Below are 17,617 nucleotides of genomic sequence, written 5' to 3' on the forward strand. Positions count from 1 at the left end.
TTACCTAGCATGAGCTCTAGGAGAGCTCATAAGCTTACAAAGTTGTTGGACAGGAGAATGAAAACCAACAAACTTCAGCTTTGTGACATGGTACTGAACACTGACCATCCAATGCAACGTCTCTAATCAGTCATCCATGAAAATGAGAATCCACTCAGTCTGTAAACTCTCTGCTCGACCTCAATACAACAAAACAAAAGCTCAATTCTGAAGGAGACAAACTACTGAATTAGTAATGTGAAACATGCATACACTCTGTGTTACAGTATGAAAGTTAAGAATAAACAATGATTTGGTAACTCGAGTTCTTACAAGTGTGATTTCAAGGAATTTAGCATCTCAAATGGGCTCTGTGGTTAATCTTTGCAATATGTCTCCCACAGAGAATAATATTTCTTTTTTCCCCTTTGAATCCTTCTGCCAGGAGACTGTAAATGTAATTCAGAAGATTAACCAGAAGTGTTTTTCATAATAATGTTAAACCCAAAGACCTCTCTGGCCTTCATCTGGTGCTGAGATGTTTTTTCTGCATGACACAGTCTTGAAAAGCTTAAAAGTGTAACCCCAGCAAAATCGTAGAGCAGCTTTTTCTCAGCATTTGAACCCTGTAACTGAAACCATTTGACCTGTGTCCCTAAAGCCTGTCCACTTCCTCTACTGCCTGAAAATCCCTTAAAACCTGTGCGCTATCTCCTAATCTACACCTCAAAAGCAATCCACAAACCCTAATCTGAGATCTTGCTGCTAATTTACATTTCCTAAGATGGAGAAGCTTTTCACCTTGATGTCTTAAACCTGAAAAACCCCTCGCGTTCTACCTCAAGGTCGTTTTCCCGGTCAGTGATGAAAGCTCGTCGTGTCAGTGAAAAGTTGAAAGGTTGCGGTGTTGCAACCAAGAGGTCAAGAGCTGCTGGGAAATGGAGCAGGCAAACTGCTATGATGATGGACATGTTGGCGCTTCTACTCTTCACACATTCCTGCCATAACACTTCCTGTCCATCATGATAGATGTTGGGAATGTGGAGAAGGGAGGTGCTGCTGTGTTCATGGTAACAGGGGTAAGTGGATGTCAAAACAGAGAAGTGTTGGGATTCCACTATTTTCCTGTGGACTACTGTTAGAGTCAAACAAGCAAACTTTATATCAACCTTGTGTTTTTTAAACTACCTTTAATCTACAATGTTATTAGGAACTAGTAATTTATTGTTGGACTGACTGCCTTGCATGCTGTTTAACATGTAGGCTTAAATGTTTTAGGCCACTAAACCTGAATCATTTCCTGCAATTTCCTACATGAGAGTAACTGATTACAATGGTTTGGCTGCTATCCCTGTAGCACTGCAAACAGATTGGTACTTGTTTTATCTGCATATTCCAAAAATAACCAGTTCGTGCCTAAAAAAAACTCAAGTATTGACACCGACACAAAAAAATATTAACATCGTGTTCAAATCATGTACTGATTGTGACCCGTGATATTAACAGTTTTGCTAGTAATCAGACCCAGATATGACATAAGCACACTTTGATGTACTTTCTGTGTTGCACTTGGGGTTTTGTTCCAACATTAAATGGCTTTCAGCATTTATTCCACAGAGTGAAATCGTCATCACACAAGTTCATTCTTAACCTTTTGAGGTGCAGTGCAAAGAGAAATGTTTTAAACCTGGATGTGTTCTGACTGAAATGCTGTTTTCCGTCCTTCTTTTCTTATTTTACCATTATTGACATGCCTTATCTGTTTGCTGTTAGTGCAGACAACAACTAACTCCTAACACGCAGCTAACACGCTCATTATACTTTGTGGTGCCATCCTACATGCTTAAAGATTTCTTTCAATATTTCATGAGTTTTTCTTTCTTTTTTTAGATAATGCACAACCACATTACTGGGATAAGACTCGTAGCCAATAGTGTGCCTTACTGCGCTCCAAGAAATGTGTAACCCAGTTAATTTCGTTTTCTAGCACTTCTAGCTTGCTAACCAGGCTTGCTAGCGTTAGCTAATAACTTGGCGCCCCAGACGCTTTTATCCAAATCAGACACTTTTATCTTTGATAAACCATCGTGGCAGCCACCAAAAAATATAATATTGAGGCTTCAAGATGCAGAGACTAGAAACCACAGCTTTGCAGTGGTGTCTTTTATATACAGTCTATGGTTATAACAAATAAATTTAAGCGAGCTTTGAGATTTAGCTTATTTCGCTTGGGTGAAAACCATTTTTTTCTGTTTTTGGCAAATAAGTTAAGTTTATAAGAACAACCGGTCAAACCATGTATTGCTACTGTATTTCTGCTTGATTAAATAAATAATAAATTCAGTAAATTCAAAATTCACAAAACAGCTGTTCTCCCCTTTTTTCAGATTTTCTGCTTTCATACATCAGTCTCTAAATGCCCCGCGTTAAGTTTAACAAAGAACTCTTGCACTTGAACTTCACCAGCTTTCTTTGAGCCTCTCTCAGGTCAGTATACCAGTCAATACTCACTACCTTGACATCGGAGACTGTCGTGATAGGACCCCCAAAAAAAGTCGGAGTAAGATTTTCGATTCCCCCTGGAGCCATTCCTCCGTCACGAGACAAGTCGGGAGGAGATGAAAGGAGGAGAGAGGAAGAAAGAGGGGCCACACGTTCATCAGACTCAGTCTATGTGATCACAGGGCCCCGCAGCAAAACCACCAAACAATGGCCCCTGTGTGCCTGCGTATGTGTGTGTCATCTCAGATAAGGCGGCCTGCTCTCTGTCTCAATGTTTCTCCGCATCTCCTCTCTCTTCTCATTCCCCCTTGTTGCTGCTCCTTCTTTCCTCCTCCTCTGTTCTCTTTGTCTGTGGAGCTCAGAGGCCTCATCGGAGATGAAAGGGAGAGTAGATAAGGCAGGTAAGAGAGTGCAGGAAGGGGAAAAACAGCAAAGAGAGAAAAAAAAGTGAAACAATGAGGGCTTTGATAGCATGTGAACTACTGTGTCCATAAGTATGTGCGTCTATATATTCGGCGAGGTAATTGTGCCTATACGCCCTGCAGAGATGTGTATAATCTCATATTTTGTAAGCACAAACCTTTTACTTTCAGCTGCAGAGATGATAGGTGGAGAAGAGGGAACAATATAAAAATGACTTTCTGTTCACCTCCCATTAGCTCCCTTTCCCCGCACGCTTTTTTATTAGCGCCCAATCGTCCAGTATTTCTCTTTTAGCCAGTCATTACCTTGCACAAGAAGAATCCTGCTCTCTCTCACGCACACACACACACACACACACACACACAAAGAGTAACTCACCTGTTTCTCCCATTTGAGGCTCTGCAGCATTTTAGCTGCCATGGCCTTCCTCTCCTGTCCCTGCAGGGTGTGGTTTTCCAATCTGTCCTGCTTTAGTCATTACAGCCTCACCCACCCACCTAAACTGTCCACTTCAGGCCAAACATCCATCTACCGCCACTGTGTGTGTGTGTGTGTGTGTATGGGTGTGGAGATGTGTGTGTTGTGTGCGTGTGTGTAGTTTGGTTTTGGCATGTGTGAGAAGATGCCCAACTTTCCCAGAAGGGTCATTAAAATTTTATCTGATTCGAATATGAGTGAGAAGGTGCGAGCGTGGGTGTTTGCGTGTTCGTGAATATGAGGGAGAATGCCTGGGATTCGACACCACGCAGCGGCCGCTCGCCAGAGGTTTGCAAAAAAGGAAAAAAAAGGAATGAATAGGAGACTTGTCACAATATCATTTCCTCGGACAATGCATCATTCTTTGCAATCATGCGTACAAACTATGAGACACAATGGCACGTCTACTACATTTGTGTGTGTGTGTGTCTGTGTTACAGGTGAGATGCACCGCTGTCAGACATTCCTGAGGATATGGAGGCACAGCGAAGCCCCCAGGGGTTAAAGCTGACTTTGGGACTAGATGTTTGCCTGGTATTAAATATTTGTGGAGACTCATTCAGCATTATGGCTTGGGATATATTATGATTAAAATCTTTTAAAAGATGGCTCAAAAAAGCTGCAAACATCTAGCCATAAGCACTACTTACAGCCCTTAACATCTCCAACTGTGGTAAACGCTGACATCTGTGATGGAGTATCAGGGTAGGGAAACGCACACATTCAAACTAAGTGGTGAAAGCAAAGTGAAGCGAGGCCTCTGGACAGAATTTTCAACCATTGGCTGCCCTACTTTCAGCGAGCAAGCTCCTTTTTGCCCCCTGCTGTTTGCACGCCTGCACACCAGCGTTCTCTCTGTGAGATTCTGCAGCTCTTCTCGTGACCTACAGGAGGCAGCGCGTACAAAGAGATGCTGCAGGAAAACGGGTGTTGGAGTTTGGTTGTCACACAGCAGGTGGAGCTGTGAGACTGGAGGTGTTTGGAGTGTAACTGAATGGAAGGACTCCACAGTGCAGCATCTACTTGATGCATGTTTGTGTGGTGAAAGTGTTGGTTGCATACTGTACACACATACAACCACAAAAAGTGCTTGCTCAAGTGTCCTGGGTGACCGCGGTGCAGGAATTAACACCCTGACTGACAGTAAGTTTAATATCATTATAAAGTGGAAAAAACTTCTTTGATGCCAGCTCACAGGGAGGTTAATTTCACGTTGCTACGAGAGACAAGCTGCACATTTTATAGCAAGGGTAAGGTGTGTATGATGATGTACACAAAGCATCTTAACAAGTATTTGTCTGGGCCTTTGTGTGCACACGGACTTTTTGAGGAGATTTTCAGCATGTGGAGTTTAGGCCACACACACAAACACACACACATGGCTGCATTAAAGACAGCAAATCACAAGACAAGCCCCATATGAGTCAACCTAATGACCCGAGCCAGTGCTAAGCAGCTCCAGCTGTCATGTCTGTTTAAAGTGATATTTAAGAAGGCTATTTACGAATACGTTGGTTCAAATGAAAGAACGGCTCATATGAAGAGATTTGTGGCTCAAAATGATGTAATGCTCTTCGAAAGATTGTTTAATTTAGGAAGGCATTTAGTGAGCATCTCATTTCACGTTAAACCTCTTTTTGTATGGGACGGTCGCTTATAGTTTTGTGTGCAGTTCCTTCTCGAAGTAAACTTGAGCGCGGGGAGGGGGGGGAGAAGGAAAGATTCGGAATAACCACACAAAAATGTTTCCGCATGAGACTGATTGAACTCAGGTGCTCGGCACTCTGGGAACCCACAAGTTTTCAGGTGTAAGCAGCCGATGTCTGGGCCAAGACTTCCTGTCTGTCATTTATGAAAACAGATCAGTTTACTAGCTGTCAGATAATAACTAATAGTTTTCAGATCATTTTTCTGCAAATGAAATCCTTCTTTTTTTCCTCCACACTGGCTGATTACCTCGATGCACCCAAAGCATCAAATATGATACACTACACCAAAAATATTTGTTCATCAGCCTTCACATGCATATGAACTTTAGAAGGGTTTAATATGATGCCAGCCCACATTTTGCAGCTATAACAGCTTCAGCTCTTTTGGGAAGACTTTCCACAAGATTTAGGAGTGTGTTTGTATGAATATTTTACCATTTTCCCAGAAGTGCATTTGTGCAGAACAAACAAAGAACAAAGGTGTTCTTTCGGTTTGAGGTCAGGACTTTGTGCAGGCAAGTCAAGTTCTTCCACGCCAAACTCTCATCCATGTCTTTATGGACCTTGGTTTGTGCACAGGTACACAATCATGTTGGAACAGCAAAGGACCATCCAAAGTTGGAAGCCTGAAGTTATCCCAAATTTTTTGATATACTGAAGCGTTAAGAGTTCCTTTCAATAAGGGGCCGAGCCCAACTCCGGAAAAAAAAACCCCACACCATAATCTCCCCTCTACCAAGCTTTAAAGTTAGCACAAAGTAGTCAGACATGTACCGTTCTCCTGGCAACCACCAAACCCAGACTCATCCAGACTGCCAGGTGGAGAAACATGATTTGTCCCTCCACAGAACACATCTCCACTGGACTAATCTAGTGTCCAGTGGCTGCGTGCTTTACACCACTGCATCCGACGCTTTGCATTGCACTTGGTGATGTAAGGCTTGGATGCAGCTCACTTCCACTTTGTTCTAATACCACTAACAGTCGATCTGTTTATACAGATACATGCATTTTGCAACTCAAAGTCTAACAAAAACAGGCTTCTTTAGACTTTTTGTTGGATTAACATGGCAAAAAGGTGGCCAACTGCAAAATCAGTCTTTCCTTTCTGTAATTCCTATCAACTCTGTGATTCCTGGCCATTCTCAGGCTGGCCGCTTCTAACTCTGCAAACTTCCTTCCCTCCATCCTCCCAAAGCTGAAGCACCTTCCTGTGTGAACTCCTCTGTTCTCTTATCTGCACCTCTTCCCCTTCTCCTGTTTTCTGAGATGTCTGCTTTTGCTCTGAACGGGATTTGTGCCCTCCGTCTGTTTTGCACTCCCAAAGAGCTCCTTCCCTCTACATGTGACGGTGACTTTATGATTTTTTTCCACCAGTTTTAACTTGGAGAAGCACAGAACAAACACATGTCATAAATGTGTCCTTAAAAGATATTATTTATAGGTTATTTATCCCTGTAGCAAGGGATGAGCTTTGTGTTTGTGATTGTGATTAGGCTGCGTAACAAATTAGCCAAATTCAAAAGCATCTGTCTGTCTGTGTCCTGGTGTGACCCATTGTTTTAGTTGCATGAGGACATCTTGGCAGCAGATCTCCTTTCCAGCCTAGTTTCTCGTGTTTCTTCTGACACACAATAACTCACTTGTGGCAAAGATGATTTCTGCTACAGCCCTAAGAGTATGTCCACCAATGACTCCAGCTCACATCCAGCTGATCTACACAATGGGTTAAACTTTAAATGCACACAAAGTAATGAAAGAAGCAGTATTATTCACTCTTTTCACAGTTGTCTGATGTAAAATTATGTAAGTGCAGGCAGACAAACTGATTTAGGCCATATCAGAAGACGTACTGTGTGAATATGGATAACTTTGTGAATAAGCCTGATAGCAAGGTTAGCATCAGATAAAGCTGACAGGCCTGCAAAATAGATCCTCCTGGAACTGTTGACAGCTGCATGGCATGAACGGTTTACACGTACAGGCTCTTATGTGATTTATTTCAAGAGTAAATGGGTTCACCGAGTCCTTTTGCATCACGATTGCACTAACAAAACTCCTGCGTTGGACTCACAGGCAAAGAACAGTTTGGAAAAAGAGGAGACAGGAAGTCATTTTGGGGCACAAACAGGGATCTCTTTATAGCATCTTGCAAACTGAAGTTAAGTTTAATTTCAGCCTTGAAGGAGCCTTACTGACCTGTTGACGGTCGTTCTCTCTGCAGATTTTGATGCACATTTTCCATTGTTTTGCGTTCCCGTGCGCATGTGCACACCACCTAGATCGGAGCAGGATAACAATGAGCATGAAAAACACAATTTCTTATATGCAAATGCAAATTTCACATTGATTTCAAAATCTTCACGCTTGCCTGAACAGGCGAGGTTAGCATCAGATAAGCTAGCAGGCGCCGTGTTAAATAGATCTTCCAGGATCTGCAGACAGCCGCACGACATGAACTGTTTACACATACAGGTCCTTTTGTGATTTATTTACACTATAGATGGGTTCATTGAGTTCTTTTGGACAAACAAAACGGTTGTGTTGGACTCAAAGTCCAGTTTGAAATAAGAATAAACAGGAAGTCACTTGGTGGCACAAACGGGGGTCTCTTTGTAAATTCTTGCAAACTTAAATGGCCGAAAGATTTAATGTCAGTCATGAAGGAGCTCACTGGACTTCCTGTGACTGCTGCCTCAATAGTCTACCTATTTTCCCCTCTGCAGACTTTGGTGTGTGTTTTCTGCTGTTTTGCGTGCCAGAGAACACACACACACCAGCTAGGTCTAAGCAGGATAACAATAAACAGTTTATTTCAGTTTATTGCATGTAAATGCATATTTCATGCTATCCATCCATCCATTTTCTTCCGCTTTATCCGGGGCCAGGCTACGGGGGCAGCAGCCCAAGCAGAGAAGCCCAGACCTCCCTCTCCCCAGCCACCTCCTCCAGCTTGTCCGGGTGAACTCCAAGGCGTTCCCAGGCCAGCCGAGAGATATAATCTCTCCAGCGTGTCCTGGGTCTGCCCCGGGGCCTCCTCCCGGTGGGACATGCCCGGAACACCTCACCCAGGAGGCGCCCAGGAGGCATCCTTGTCAGATGCCCGAACCACCTCAACTGGCTCCTTTCGATGTGGAGGAGCAGGGCCTCTACTCTGAGCCCCTCCCGGATGGTCGAACTTCTCACCCTATCTCTAAGGGAGAGGCCAGCCACCCTTCGGAGGAAGCTCATTTCGGCCGCTTGTATTCGCGATCTCGTTCTTTCAGTCACTGCCCACAGCTCGTGACCATAGGTGAGGGTAGGGACGTCGATCGACCGGTAAATTGAGAACTACGCTTTTACACTCAGCTCTCTCCTCACCACAACAGACCGGTACAGCGTCCGCATCACTGCGCACCAATCCGTCTGTTGATCGCCCGCTCCCTTCTCCCATCACTCATGAACAAGACCCCGACACTCCTCCACTTGGGGCAGGAACTCGTCCCTAACCCGGAGTGGGAACTCCACCCTTTTCCTTTTATTTCATTCTAATTCCAAAATTTTTACACTTGCCTGAACAATGCTGTAATTTGGTGACTAAGCCTGACGGCAAGGTTAGCATCAGATAAAACTAATAGGTGCCCGGTAAAACAGATGGATCTGCTGCAAAAACAGCATAAAATTATCACACTTGCTTGAACAATGTTGTGCTGTTTCTGCTGTAATAGCCAACTTCGTAGCACCATTCAAGCACATGGCAATATGTTGCGATACAGCTGTACAAAAATAGCTTGCAGCTCTTACTGACTCGCTTTTTGTGCTCGCCTCTAGGGGGAACTCTTAACATACAAACGCATAAAAATGGTAATGAAGACGTGAGGAACTAAAACCCAAAGAAGAAAGCGTATATAAACTGTGCATACTTCCTTCGGTTCCTTTCATTTGTGACCCCGCAATCACTCACAATACCTCATCTGATTAATTAAACGCTGCCTCGTCCCGGTCACGGCAGCCCATGGAGAGCGAGTCTCATAGTATCACCTTTGTTTCTATTGTTCACAACGGCCCAAGGAGATATGAAAGCTCATTATTGTGCACTGTGATAATTGTCAAGAGACAGAACAGACCACTCAGGCCTGCAGAATAATGCCTCATTTCACAGTTCATCACAGTGACGTGGCCTCACAACACTGTAACCGTCCACATAGTGTGGGCAGGAGCCAAAACCGACAGCCATTCCTCAGTCAAGTCTCTCATGTGACAGCCGCCTCTGGGTGTCCATTATCTGTTGGGGGTGACGACAGTGCTCTCCCTCCTTCTCTTCCCAAGGCACCAGTGACATAATTGGAATCCCCTTTATGCCAGGGCTGAACGACAAGCTGACATCAGACTGCAGGGAGGGAGTTGCTCCCCTGGACTCAGGTTGTTGAGTGCACATGTCTTTTTGCTGTTAAATCGCCATCTTACAGCAACAACGTCATTGTTTGTGGAGGAAATTCTGAATTTCTGTTTCTGTGAAGTAGTGACTGAACTCTCTGGAATTTAATTAAGAAGATAATTTCCAAATTATCACAAACAAATTTCAAGTTGTCTGCATTCAATGACTCTATTTTATTGCCTTTTTGATTCACCAAAGACTGCAAGTGGTTGCAGACCTGGTCCCTGTCATTAAAGCAATGATGTCATTTCAAAAGCAATGAGATCACAATTTTATTGCACACAGATAAATAAGGCAAATCAACAGACCGGATTAAACTTTGCTTATACAAATGTTGAGCATGTACAGTTCATTGCATTCTTCAATAATCCATTAGTATTAGAAATAGCTCTATGCAGAACTTTGCAGCGCTCATGATATTCCATACACACAACATCAGACTAGTTTGCTCAGTGTGACTGAAGTTAACAGTGCTAGCACCGTCACCTTAATTCCTTGCAGTTTAGGCCTCAGTCATACAGACCTTGAGACCATTAGGTGACCCCCTCCCTGCCCCGGCAACTGTTGGTTGTGCGTTCACCAACCCACAGATAAGTGGTTGCTGGAGGCTGTTAGTCACAAAGAAGGTGCAACTTCAAGAACTTCCTTACAGTTGCTTTGTTGCTGTCAGATTGCCGTGGTTGCCCGTAGTTTATACTTGTCAGAAGATATTTACCATTTATTCTTTCAGCCTTCTTTCAAGAGGCTTTCAAATTTTAAACCGAACATTGTTTATTTCCAGTTTACATTAACTTTTTACACTTCTTTTTTTTTTGCAATCACAACAAGGTTTTTAGTGCAGTGTCGTATCTCTTTTTGATCAATTTCTAACTAGTTACTACCAGCGACTTCCAGCAACTATTCTCTAAATGGTTGCAGAATAGACCATTTTCCCTAGCAACAAGTGGCTATCTACTGATTTCACAACGATCACCAGTAACCGTTTGCAACTGGTTGTGGAATACACACCTTAACCTCCCGACAGGTGGTTGGCAGATGGTCGATGACAGAACTCACAGCTTGTATGACTAAGGCCTTAACATCCACATACCTGTTTAGAGTCTGGTTACACGTCCAGAAGTGTGGTTTACTCTGACAAAGACTGCACACAATTGTTCATAGTTTCTATGAACTGTAGTAGTGGCTATAATCCTTCTTATACCCCTTGTTTTTGTAAAATATGATAGCGTGCTCAGTTTAAAACTCTTTTGATATCATTGTTCATTTGAAACCAGAATGCCTGAGATATCTGCGGTTGGTCAGCTTACCAAAGAAGAGACAAAATGCCTTTTCTTCAAAGCAGGAATCCACTGCATGCACTCAATTAAGTGGTTTACTATTTTATAATTTTTCACTATTTTATTCTCTGAAGAAGGAGAATGTATCAGGATGTATCAGTACCAAACAGCTGTGTTCCTGAAGAAAACCCACTCAAAACAAGCAAAATCTGTACATGCTGTACCTAACCTGGTGGACCACATTATGTTTTAAAGGGCATGTAAAACATAGCATGCAAGTCCATCTGTCGCCATGCCAACAAACACACTTCCATATACATGAGACACGGTCCTCAGACATAAACACGCCTCAGTCAGTTACACACACATCGAAGCGGAAGAGAGCAGTGTGAGGAGTGGGCTGTGTTGGCACCGGGAGCAGCAGCTGTGAAAACAGAGTGTAAGTGATGTCAGGGGGCAGCAAGGGACTCTGGGTAGCAAGGCCCCTTTGAAGTTTTTAGGTTTTATGGCAGCCCTTAGAGGGTGGCGTATTTGATGTTGAATTTAGCATACTGTATGTGCGCATATATCGCAGTGTTTGCATGTGTGTGAATGGGTTTATAGGTAACCTTTGTGTGCATACGCTCAAAATCTCAACATCTCTCCAGAGACAAAGAGACAGAAACACGAGAAGTTGAGGGAAACTACATCCAGGTAAATTCCATGAACAGCGTGGCTTCCATACTGCTCTAAATGCAGGTGTGGAATTGCAGCCCTCCCCTTCTTTCCCTTCTCGTTTCTCTCTCCAGCCCTCCATTCCTCCCATCCTCGTGAAGGGGAAAACACGGTTAAGGGCAGCAGGGGCACGGTGCCAGATGTGCCAAGTCATACCAGGAGACAGGCTTAGGATCAAAGAGCATGGGGTCCAGCAAGGGAAGTGTATGTACATGTGAGTGCTATGTAAGAGCAGGTGGGAGGCTGAAAGGAAGAAATATAAGAGCCAATAGCACGTATGTTCTCATTCTCACACTTTTCTTTAAGAAGGACAGTTTTTAATGCTTCTCAAGCTCCAATTAAAGGGATCAAGCACAGTTTCAAGAGTAAACATTCCCACTTTGACTCACTGCACACTCATCTTATTTTCCATTCCATTAGCTGATGTTAATGAATATTGGATTATTCCAGGCTGAGGTTTTATCCTGACTCCGACTGCTGACTGAGCAAGGTTCATAGACTGGGCATTGCTCTAGTTGGCTGATAAACCACTGTGAAATCGGCCTACATGCTGGTGATTTCACCCATGTCGGATTTTGTGCAGTCTGGTCTCCTTTTTCTTCTTCTGGTTCTACGTTGTGTCACTTCACCCTTCAGAAAGTAGCTGGTGAGTGCTGTTCCAGAAGAACTACAGGTGACCGCAGAAATCTGCTAGCAACCATGACAATCACAAGGAGGATTTCACCAACCAGTTGGAAATGGACACTTTCTCCTAGCCACCAGTGGTTGCCAGATGGTCGTGGATCGACTGCAACCTTCAGCAGTCACAGGGTCAAAATGGTAGACAACAAGACACGACTGCAAAACTCCAATACTGGGTTTTCAGGCACTTCTCAGAGTGGGAAGACTCTGAGAAGTGCCCGGGAAGACTTCACTCCTGGAAAATCTAACAATTAAACACTAACATTACTACAACTGGCTAAGAGATGTAGTTTTAAATATAACTTTAATAAAAAATGTCAGCACTTGTTCAGCCCTATATCTCAACAGGGAAGAGAGAGACACACCTAGTAATGAACAAACTCCCAGTTGTTTGATTCAGTGTGTTAATGGCAGCTTGGGCTAAGATTCCAGATGTTTAGAGGCAACAGTTACATAGCCCAGATAAAACTGCTAAAATGTATTCGAGGTGTAATGAATTCAATTCCATTCCACAATTTAGCTTGATTTATAAAGCACCAAGTCACAACAACAATCACCTCAAGGTGCTGCACATTGTAAGGTGAAAACCCTACAATAATACAGAGAAAACCCCAACAATCAGATGACCTTCTATGAGCAAGCAGTGGGCGAGAGTGGGAAGAAAAAACTCCCTTTTAACAGGAAGAAACTTCAGTCAGAACGAGACTCTGAGCATCTGTCGTGATCAGTGGGGCTAAATAACCCAATAAATAACCCTCACGGCTCTGCAATGAGGAGAGAAAGGTACGTAGACACAGTTTGAATGTCACAAGACAAACACATGATAAAAACCACCACCTAGCTTTAGCTAAAGGTGATGCCTGATAACCCACTCCCACCCTCCGCCCACCAAAACAAAATAGCTGAACAGACAGTTTCCAGAAAAGGTCTTCAGGGAGGAAAGGCCGAAAATATGATGGCCACCGTGGATAAGTGCAACCAGAAGCTGGAAGGCATCCGTGAAACTGCTGATTGAGGCATTGCCGTGACATCAAGGAGAGACCTTTGAATAAAGGAACAACACACAGGTTGGAAATGGAGGGAAACAGGTAGCCTTGCTTTACAATAATGTGACAAAACTGTTGATTCTGTTCCTCTGACTTCTTCAGAGTGAAGAAGTCACTTGGATGAGCGACGAAACGTTTCTCCCACTGAAAACGTTACGTCCAGATCAGCAGAATCAACTTTCAGGGATTTCCTTACCTGGATGCCTGAGCATACATCAAATCTATGTAATCTTATGTTCACATGCAGCCCAGACCTTTGCAACAGGCACCAATGTGTAAATGAAAAACTTTGCCCTAGCTAGTTGAAATAATACAAGACACAGCGTTAGCTTTTACTTACAATAAAATAGAAAACAAGTATATAAATTGCCGCCTTGAAATCTGTGTGTCATACAATGAAGTCCGAATGTTTCTGCAGGGAATTAGTATCTTCCTTCAAGAGTAATGTCAAACAAATCCGATCCAGACACAAACACAGCCCTCGCAGCCAATCAGGAGGCCTAAGTAGTTGACCTTTTCCACCTTTACTGGAGAGTGGGCGGATGTTTTCCAGCCCATTGACAGAAATACAGCCCCGGAGTCACCTTTCTCCTCATCCCTGGAGACAATCAATAATCACCACAACAAATCTCTCTGCTTGACAGCTAGATAATACGTCCGGCACTCAATTCTTCAACTTCTGTGTTTAACTCCTTCAATTTAAGAGCCTGCTGTTACATGACTGAGAAACGAAATGACGAATATGCTGTCAGAAGTGTTTGCACTACGCCCTGCAAATATGAGAAACACGTGGCTAAGACTGATCTCCTCAGGGCTTTTTTCCCCCTTAAATTAAACCTGACACATTCGGTAGTGAGACACAGCTGCAATGTCATCAGAATGTCAGCTATTGTCAGCTGGAAGTCAAACATGTTACAAGGAATTCAGACTAAAGAAGGACAGGGTTCAATATTATTAACTAAAGACTTTATTTTATGACTTCAACCACAAGGTATCACGGTAGATGTTATTCTGCAGAGCAGTTTCTGCTCTGGCTTGAGAGTAAAAAGGGAGTTCTTCTGAGTTACAAGCTGACGGCAAAAAGGATGTCTGGCCTGACAGTCTGTCAGCATGCTCACCAATACCTGATGGGAGCACTAAGCTGGCACATTTTAGGGAGTGGGATAACCCTGGATTATCCGAAAAGTTTCTGTTTCACAGACTTGGGTTTGACTTGTTTGGATGTTAAAGATAAATCAGTGAGTAGACACAGTTTTGTAGTGGAGGTGTTAGCTTTACTTTCATGTGACAAACCCAGTTCAGAAAATGTTGGGATGCCATGTCAAACTAAACAAAACTACAAAAATGCACTGATCTGCAAATCTCATATTTTATTCTCAGTAGAATCAAAGAGAACATATGAAATGTTTAAGATGAGAACATGAAGCTTTTTATGAAAAATATTTGCCTGTTTAGAATTTGATGAAAGCAACACATGTCAAAAAAGTTAAAATGTGGCCAAGCTGAAATATTCAAGGCCTTCCCTGAATAAAGTGTCATCTAAATGCTCTAAAACATGGATATACCTTTAAGCTCTAATAGTGCCTTTCAAGATGTGCAAGATGCCAGTTCCATAGACACCAAGCCATTCCCATACCGTCAGGCTTTTGAACACAGCACTGATGCTCTCTTTCCTTATTAGTATGAAAAATGTGGTGTCTTTGTTTTCCAAAAAGAATTTCAAATGTTGATTCGTCTGACCACAAAGTTTTCCGCTTTGACTCAGTCCATTTTAAATGAGCGCTGGCCTGAAGAAAGTAGTGTTTCTGGATCATGTTCACACACGACTTCTTCTTTGCATCATAGAAGCTCTAACTTGAATTTGTGGATAGCAAATATGCATGCAGAGATTTCCATGACAGAGTTGTGCTTGTTTTCAATGCAATGCTGCTTAAAGGGGCCTAAACATCACAGGCATCTAGTATTGATTTTCAGCTTTGTCCTTTGCGCACAGAGATTTCTCCAAATTCTCTAAATCTTTTGATTATATCATGTTCTGTACATAATTAGATATTCCCGGTCTTCACAATTTTAGGCTGAGGAACATTATTCCAAAATTGTTCAGGAATTTGTAGATGGAGTTTTTACTCATCTTTACTCCTGAGAAACTCTCTAAGCCTGTCTAAGATGCTCTTTTTATACCCAATCCTGTTATCAACCTGGTGCCAGTTAACCTAATTAGTTTCAAAGGGATCCTCCAGCAATTTCTCTTTAATACCGCTAACTTTTCCAGCCTTTTGTTGCCCCTGTCCCAACTTTTTATAGACTTATTGCTGCCATCAAATTCAAAATAAACTAGTATATTTCATGACATTTGTTATTTTGTTATGTTCTATTATGAATAAAACATGGCGGGTTTTAGATTTGCAAGTCATTGCACTATGTTTTTATTTACATTTTGCACAGCAGCCTCACTGTTTTTGAAATTGGGGTTGTATTTGCTTTCATGCATTTACACTTTTCTTGCGTGACACTCAGGACTCCGGGGACCACACAACAGTAGCAATGGAATTTCAGTTGGAGACATAAAGGAACAATCACTGTTTGTAAATGAAAATTTGTTTTGCAGGAACCCTCTTATAACTCTGGAGTAAAGCCCAAACCCAAAATTGTTGTTGGCGGCTACAACCACAGAATTATTATGCTGTCAGCTTGACTGCCTTGCAGCAATTCTCCAATTCCCTGTTTTTGCTGCAATATGTGAGCGACTACAGACCCAGAAGGTGCTGTCTTAAAAAAGCTACATGGCTAGAAGGAAAGGAAGGAGGCATGAAAGGCACAAAGGTCAGAGAAGATGAGAGCAGTTCCAGGTCGCTGGGGTATCAGTCCTCTCCATCTCGGAGACAGACAGCTGTAATGGACGTGAGCTGTCACTGCTGACAAAGTGCTGGATTTAGAGGAATGGCTCTGACCTGCTAGGCTGGAGGCTCGGATCACAGTGCCGTCGATAAGTGCAGCTTTTACTTCAGTTGGAGGTCACAGGGTGCTTCGCTGATTGTTGAAGATCGGGAAGCGTTCCCAGCGTGTGTCAGCATAATGCAGACACTGGTGTATATATGTCCCTGAATATTTGTAAAAGAGTGGGTGGCTTGCTTTATGTATTGTTTCTAAATTACGTCTGTTTTGTAGATAAAAGGGGTTTTTTGGTAAAACAGCTGCAGAATCAGTGAGTTTATCAGTCAGTGCAGAGTCTATGAATAGAACTTTTTAGGCAATTTTAGGCAAAATACCACCAAAAACAATTGTCTCGGAATATCAGCTCATTACATTTTGTCACATCACGTTTGTGTGTGCCTTCCTTCAGATACTTCATCTTTTTCTGGTGATGTCAACAGGTCATATTTTACCGTTCGGTCTGTAACCGCTGCAGAGGCAAGGGATAATTCCTGTGGTTAAAATACATTATAGAATAGGAATGCATGGATAATATTAAAGAATAATCCACATGTTTCTCTCTGTTTCGCCATCTATCCATGGGCACAGGTTTCCGATCCAGATGGTTGCTATTACTACAGAAGACAGGCCAGCCATGTCCAATCAGCACCCTTTAATCAGTGTTTCTGTTGCATGCCCAGTTTGGAAAAACTAAGGTAAAGAGGTCGATTTATAAAAGGCAAGTAGGCATTTCTGGCACAAATTCACCCTATTTCAAGGCGCATGGAGGCGATGATACAAAGTTCATTTCTTGACGGACATGTTTCAACTTCTGAGTTTCAGGGGAGTGGTTGATTTGGTCAGCAGGCACGTTTTCCGTGAGGAATCGTCTATCACACGAACGCAGGAACCACAAAGCATGCTCTGCATCCGATTCTGTGTTTTGATTTGGCTGCAAAGTATCAATTTGTCAAGTGTGAGCACAGTGTCGGAGGAAGTGCTGCAGCTGTGGCAAGGTAAGAAGACTTGTACGAATGCTGGAGGAGGATATTTTGTACGTTCAGAAATATTTGCCTGGACTTCCTGGTGTGACATGTAAGTCGGACTTAAACTGTGTGTTAAATCAACACTGCTATAACCACAAAACCTGCTAAAAGTGCTTATGCTGTAACTTGGCATGCACTCGGCTAGAAACCACCATTTTTCGAATGATCTGAAGACAGTGGATCAACTGCTAGTGTTTTGGCAGCAACACAGGCGCACTTTGGGTAGGCTTCATCGTAGTGTCTGCAGAAACATGTGTCAGGCCTCTGACACACTTACAGCTCTTTGTGCTCTGGATGCCATCCAGATACTTAACAGGCATGATAATCCTGCTACATCCCTGTTGATACAACTTGTTACTAACTCTGGCTCTTAGCAAACGAGAAGAGTCCACTAAGAAAAAGGGTCCAATTGTCAATTTGTTGAACCTAAACT

This window comes from Neolamprologus brichardi, chromosome 23, assembly GCF_056152115.1.
Source record: "Neolamprologus brichardi isolate AB-2024 chromosome 23, ASM5615211v1, whole genome shotgun sequence".
In the NCBI taxonomy this organism is placed as follows: Eukaryota; Metazoa; Chordata; class Actinopteri; order Cichliformes; family Cichlidae; genus Neolamprologus; species Neolamprologus brichardi.